A 7136-nucleotide genomic window follows, 5' to 3' on the forward strand; every position below is an offset into this window, starting at 1 on the left:
CTGGGACCACAGGCGCCTGCCACAACGCCCGGCTATTTTTTTTGGTTGCAGCCGTCATCGTTGTTTGGTGAGCCCTGGCTGGATTCGAACCTGCCACCTTAGGTGTATGTGGCTGGTGCCTTAGCCAATTGAGCCACAGACGCCGAGCCTCGTTATTATTTTCTTAATGATTTTCTCTTCCTTTTGATTTTCTTAATTTTGTTTTCTTTAGCTTGTTTTACTATAAGAAAAATACAAGTATATAATATATGCTATAAGACAGTATATAATATATATCGCCTAAAAATAGATGTAAGTCAAATGTTATTGATCAGTCTTTTGTCAACAGTAGGCTATTAGGAAGTTAAGTTTTGAGGGAGTCATAAGTTATGTATATGGATTTTCAATTGCATGGGAGGTTGGTGCCCCAAGCTTTGTGTTGTTTTTAAGAGTTAACTGTACAGTGATGCTTATAATACTTTTGTTCATAATAGCTCCATAATGGAATGGAAGCAGTTCAAGTGTTCATCAGGGCTAAATATCAAAATTTATCCAAAATAAATTGTTATATATGCTTACAAATAGTATACAGCAATGGAAATGAATAGTTACTGTTAAATGCAACCACATGGATAAATCTCACTAAGAAGTTATATGCGAAAGAATACATTTTGTACAGTTGCATTTATGTTAATTCCAGACTTAATAGGCACAAGTAATCTATAATATTAAAAGTTAATATAATGAATATCTTTGAGGTGGGAGCATGGGCTTAGGAGATGGCATATTGGGATCTTGTGCAGTACTTGAAATACTTACTTTCTGTTTCAAGTTATGTTTATAATAATTTTTATGATGCATACATTGTATTATCTTGTTGTATAACAAATTACTCTAAAACTTACAAGATTAAAAGGACAATAAATATTTCTTTTTTCACACAATTTCTATGAATCAGGGGTTTGGGCATATCTTTAACTGGGTGATTCTTTTTTGGGGTCTTTGAGGAGGTTACACTGAAGATGGTGACCACGTTATAATTACCTGACGGCTGAATGGAGGCTGGAAATTTTGCTTCCAATGTCGTTCACTGGTCTCTTATGCAGGCTGTTGGCAAGATATCTCAGTTCCTTGCCATATGAACCTCTCTTCATAGGGCTACGTGAATGTCCTTAATGCCATTGTTGTTGGCTTTCCCCATAGCAAGTGATACAAAATAGCACAAGTTTTTTATGACCTAGTCTTAGAGCCATATGCTAGCATTTTTGCAATGTTCTGTTGGATAAAAAGCTCAGCTACATTCAAGGAGACTAATAGCAGGAAGCAAGGATTGAGGCTGTTTTCAAGTTTGGCTCCTGTGTTATTATTGGGCTGCTATAACAAATAACACAGACTGGGTGGCTTAAATAATAGAAATTAATTTTCTCACAGTTCTGCAGGCTGGAAAGGAAAAGATCAAAGTGCAAGCAGGGCTAGTTTCTGGTGGTAAGGGTTTTCCCCTTCAGTGTGTGTGGCTGCCTTGTTGATGTCTACCTACATGCCTCCCTCAGGTGGGTGGGGAGAGAGACAGAGAGGAAAACATGAGCATGTACGCAAGCACAAGTGAGCAAGTGAGCCCTCTCTGGTATCTCTTAAAAGGTTGCTAGTCATATGTGATCACCTTATCACCTTATTTAACCCTAATTGCTTTCTCCACATATAGCTGCACAGGATTGGGGCTTCAACATAAGAATTTGAGGGGGACGTAAATATTCAGTCCATGACAACTACTTCATGCCCTTCTCTGTATTCTTATTATAATTTAATACAAAATTACTTTTTTTAAATGGCGGATAATTTCTCAGATCTTTGGAAAGATACAATCTTCAGATTTTAAAAAAAATGCTAAGTAAAGACAAAAATAAACAAGCAAGCAAATTCTAACACTGAATTTTTTTTTAACATCAAGGGTAAAAGTCATATGGAAATAAAGATATTTAACCCATAATTTTACTTCATATTTTTCATCTTTATTAAATATAATATGGCAATGAAGCAGGTTTTCATAGTGCTGTGGGAAAATAACTGGCAACTCAGAACTCTGTCCATAGCCAAATTAGCATTCAACAGTGAGGGTAAAAGTTAATTTTAAACATAAAGGTTTACCCTAAATAGTTTACCAGTTACTTTGTAAGAACCGTCCGTGTTAGCTGTAGCATGAAGAAACAAATAATCAGAAGGCAATAGTGAAATTTAAGAGAGAATATTGGGAAAAAAGTAATATCAAACAATGGAATTAGTAAAAAAGCTGATTAATTCTAAATTCCAGAGGATGGCAATGTGAAAAATAATGGTATAGAAGGCAGTATTAGGCGGAAGTAAAAGCACATGTACATATGTGCACATCTGTGTGGTCTTGTTTAGGAGGAAAATATAGTAATGATTACAATTAAACTTTATCAGGAAAATATATGGGTTAGTAATTAAGAATAAATTGAATGTAACTCTTTCAAAATATTGAGCAAGAATGGAACAAAAAAAAACTTGATTGAAAGTTGGTAAGGAGAAAAATATTTAAGATGAAGCATATAAACAAAATAAAAACTGAATTGGGTAGAAGTATAAATATATGGGTTATCTCTCACTGTATCACAGATTGACCCCAAACTTAGCACCTTAAAAAGAAAGATTTATTATCCCCTAGTTGCTGTGGTCAAGAAATTGAGGAGAGGATTAATTGTCTGTTTCTGGTTCAGGATCCATTTACAAACAAGTTGTTGGCCAGGGCTGCAAACATATGGGTCTGGAGGATCCAGTTGTCTCAAAAATAAATAAATAAATGAATAAACACACACACACACACACACACACACACACACAGAATTTCACTTGTATAGTCATTGGCAAGCCTCAGTTTCTCCCTGGCTATTAATCAGATGCTTCTGTTTCTCACTTTGAGATCCTTTCTTTTTAGGGTGCCTGAATATCTTCATGGCCTGGCATCTGGCTTCTTCCAAAGCAAGTGAATTGAGAGGAGAGAACCTGATAGGGAAGTTAGAGTGTTTTATAATTTGCGCTCAAAAGTGGGATGCCATCACTGATGGTGTATTCTCTTGGTTGCACAGATAAACTCTGGTATAATGTTCATACCAGGGTGTGGATTTTTGTAAGTGGAGATTTTTGTGGGCCGTCTTAGAGGCTGGCTAGCACACAAAATATAGTATTTGTTATAATGATATAAACTGATCTACTTACTAAAAGAGTTTAAGATTAGGTAAACAAAATAAGATACCTATTATGCCTTTACAAAAAAGCACTTAAAGACAAAATGACGGGGAACACTTAAATATATCAAAAAACACCATTTTCCAGGCATGGTGGTTCATGCCTGTAAATCCTAGCACTCTAGGAGCACGAGACAGGCAGACTGCTTGAGCTCAGGAGTTGGAGACCAGCCTGAGCAAGACCAAGACCCCATCTCCTAGTAGATATAGGAAAACTAGCCAGGCATTATGGTGGGTACTTGTAGTCTCAGCTACTCAGGAGGCTGAGGCATGAGGATCAGTTTAGCCCAAGAGTTTGAGGTTGTTGTGAGCTATGATAATGCCACTGACTCAGGCCCAGGGCAACAGAGTGAGACTTTTGTCTCAAAAATAAATAAATACATACATACAGATACACACACACTAGATACACACACAGACATGCAAATACAAATGCTATGTAGCAAGCAATATTACTATAAGCCAGAATAGGAATCAGAGTGTATAGAATTAAAAATGACAAGTAGGATTTTATGTTTTGATAAAAGTAATGGTCTAAAAAATAATATAACAGAAGTGAACTTCTATACATTTAATAATATAGTTTCAAATGTGTAAAGAACAATCTTAAAGAAATACTGGAAATTAAGTCCTCATGGGAGACTTTTAACACAGTTCTCTCAGAAACTAAAAAATCAATTATAAAAATGTAAGACTAATTGATCTATACATAACTGATAGCAAAATCAACCTTCTATTTAGAATCCTACATCCAAGAGAGAATATGCAGTATATTTTTTTTAATTTTTCAATTGAGAAATACAATGTGCATACAGAAAAATCCATGAAACTTATAGTGTGTGTACATTATATATAGTTATCATGAAACACCCATGTAGTGACCACATGCACATTTCCAGTACCCTAGGAATGCTTTCTGTGTCCTACATGATCCTAACTCTTTACCTCCAGAAGAGACACTACCCTACTTTCATGGTAGTCATATTTTTGCTTTTCTTTAGATATTTTAGTTTTTTGGTCTTTCTTTAGATACTTTATCTCCTATGTGTGTTAAGTGAAGAAAAATAAAATACCTAAAGATTTTAAAGAAAGACATAACACTATACTTTAGAAAAATGCAAAATAATCAATATATTAATATTGTCTGTTAGAATTGATGTATTTACCAAGGTTGATGGGTAGAGGGCCAAAATCCAAAATCAATTTTAAATATATCAAAATATATTTAAAAATATATTTTGCATCTCTAAATAGTAAAACTTAGTTTTGCCTTCCTTTGAACATTCTGTCAATAAAATCATGCTGCATTTTGTGTCTTGGTTTTCTTTTCAACTTAGTATTTTTATAATATTCATCCTCGTTTTTGATTATAGCTCTATTTCAGTTTCATTTAAATTACATTTTATATTTCTTGATAATTTCCCAGTTTATTTATTCCTCTACTAGTGGACATTTGGGTTTTTTTCTGTTATGGCAATTATGAGTACAACCGCTATAAACAGCATACTGGTACCCATACTATCCTATTACCATAGCTTTACAGCATGTATCAGTCTGCATTTCTCTAGGATCTATATCTAGGAGTGAAATTGCTAGATCATTATGTATATATTTTATGTAAGTAATGTCAGACTTTTTTTAAAAAGTGATTGTACTAGTTTACATTCTTTTTTTTGTTTTTAGGATACATTAAAATTTGGTTTAATATTTCTTTGCAGCAAAAAAAAAAAAATCACACTTGTAGTGAACGAACAATACACATTTTTAGGCTATTGTTTTTAACTACCATCCCATTAATTCATAGGGAAGAGGCTCCAGTAGCTCAGGGAGGCATCTTGCCATTGAATGTTACAACATTGACTTTTGAATCCATGGGAAATAGGTTCCAGCACCTTGTATCACTGTTACATGGGGTCTAATTGGTTATCCTGTGTGCTATGCTGTACACCTATTATGCCATGAGCTCATGGAGGTAAATAGGTTCTTGCACCTAAAAGCATGGGTTCACGTGTACTCCTGTGTGCTATGTTATGTACTTTATGCCATGAATTCACAGGGAATGGGTTCCAGGAGCTCAGGCTCCTTTCCGTTGGTTCTCACAAAGTGGGCTTCTCTGGGTGGAGCAGGCTGGCGCTTCAGTTAAACCCAGGTACCTTTCTCTTTGGTTTCCTTCTTTTTCTGATCATTTTCCTTCACACGTTTCAGGAAGCTATCTCGGCTCTTAGAGTGCTTAATATGCTCAATACGAACATTAATCCTCTTGGCAAGAATCTTGCCCTTAACTTGTTTCTGTACAACAATGCCAACAGCATGCTGGGTAACATTGTAGACCCTTCCAGTTTTGCCATGGTAACATTTGTGTGGCATGCCTTTTTGAACAGTACCCATTCCCTTGATGTCTACAATATCACCTTTCTTGTAGATTCGCATATATGTGGCCAAAGGAACAACTCCATGTTTTCTAAAAGGCCTAGAGAACATGTATCGGGTGCCTCTCCTTTTTCCCTTTGTGTTCGTCATTTTGGTGAATTACTGAAAGATGGCGTCTCCGGCCGAAAAGTACTAGTTTACATTCTAGCTAGCGCTATAATATTTTCTGGGGGCCAGACTTGATATTGTCAAGCACAGAAGTTTTCAGTTTTGATAAAATCCAATATATCTATGTTTTCTTTAATTGCTTATGCTTTTTTTTCTAATGTAGCCGCTATCCTGTATTTTTTAAATTAATAACTCAAATTGTAAAACTCACCTTTTTAAAGTATGCAGTTCAGTAGTTTTTTCCTTTTTGCAGTTCAGTAGTTTTTAGTATATTCATGAAATTACGTAACTACCACCATTAATTCCAGAATATTTTCATCATCCACAAAAGAAATCCCTAAACCATTAATATTCTCTCTCTATTCTTCCCTTCTCTTTGCCCCTGGAAAATACAAATCTGTTGTTTGTCTCTATAGATTTGCCCATTCTGGACATTTTCTACAAATGAAATCATACAACATGTGGCTTTTTCATTTCTGCTTTCTTTCACTTAGTGTAATATTGTCAGGGTTCATCTGTATTGTACAAGTATTAGTACTTCATTCTTTTCATAGCTGAATAATATTACCTTGTATAGGGATAGCATTTTTTATCCATTCATCTGCTGGTGGACATTAGAATTGTATCTACTTTCGTCTCCTTTTTTTTCTTTTGAGACAGAGCCTCAAGCTGTCCCCCTGGGTAGAGTGCTGTGGCATCACAGCTCACAGTAACCTCCAACTTCTGGGCTCAAGTGAGTCTCCTGCCTCTGCCTCCCAAGTAGCTGGGACCATGGGTGCCCACCACAATGCCTGGCTATTTTTTGGCTGCAGCCGTCATTGTTGTTTGGTGGGCCCAGGCTGGATTCGAACCTGCCACCTTAGGTGTATGTGTCTGGTGCCTTAGCCACTTGAGCCACAGGCGCTGAGCCTACTTTTGTCTCTTATGAATAATGCTGCTAAATCATGTCTTTTTTTTTTACATGAACATATGTTTCAGTTCTTTGAGTATTATTTCTAGGAACAAAATTGCTGGGTCATAATGTAACACTGTTTAACTCTTTGAAGAATAACCACACTGTTTTTTGAAGGGACTGTGCCATTTTACATTCCTTTCAGTAGTGTATAAGAGTTCCAGTTTCGGGCAGGTGCCTGTGGTCCCAACTACTTGGGAGGCTGAGGCAAGAGAATCTCCTAAGCCCAGGAGTTGGAGGTTGCCATTATGAGCTGTGTGACGCCATGGCACTCTACTGAGGGTGATAAAGTAAGACTCTGTCTCTGAAAAAAAAAAAAAAAGAGAGAGAGTTCTAGTTTCTCTACCTTCTCACCATTATTATTATTATTATTATTATTTTTTTTTTTGGAGACAGAGCCTCAA

The 7136-nt window shown here is 35.9% G+C and overlaps 1 protein-coding gene and 1 pseudogene across 3 annotated transcripts in view; one reads left to right on the forward strand and one right to left on the reverse strand.

Annotated features, from left to right (window-relative positions):
- The window catches only part of LOC100959858 (coatomer subunit gamma-2), a 112761-nt gene that overhangs the window by 73072 nt on the left and 32553 nt on the right, over window positions 1–7136 (forward strand). The gene's annotated exons all lie outside the window — the stretch shown is intronic.
- On the reverse strand, window positions 5280–5765 carry LOC100960166 (annotated as a pseudogene).

Source organism: Otolemur garnettii, unplaced genomic scaffold (genome assembly GCF_000181295.1).
Source record: "Otolemur garnettii isolate 467f Iridium unplaced genomic scaffold, OtoGar3 scaffold00049, whole genome shotgun sequence".
Classification (NCBI taxonomy): Eukaryota; Metazoa; Chordata; class Mammalia; order Primates; family Galagidae; genus Otolemur; species Otolemur garnettii.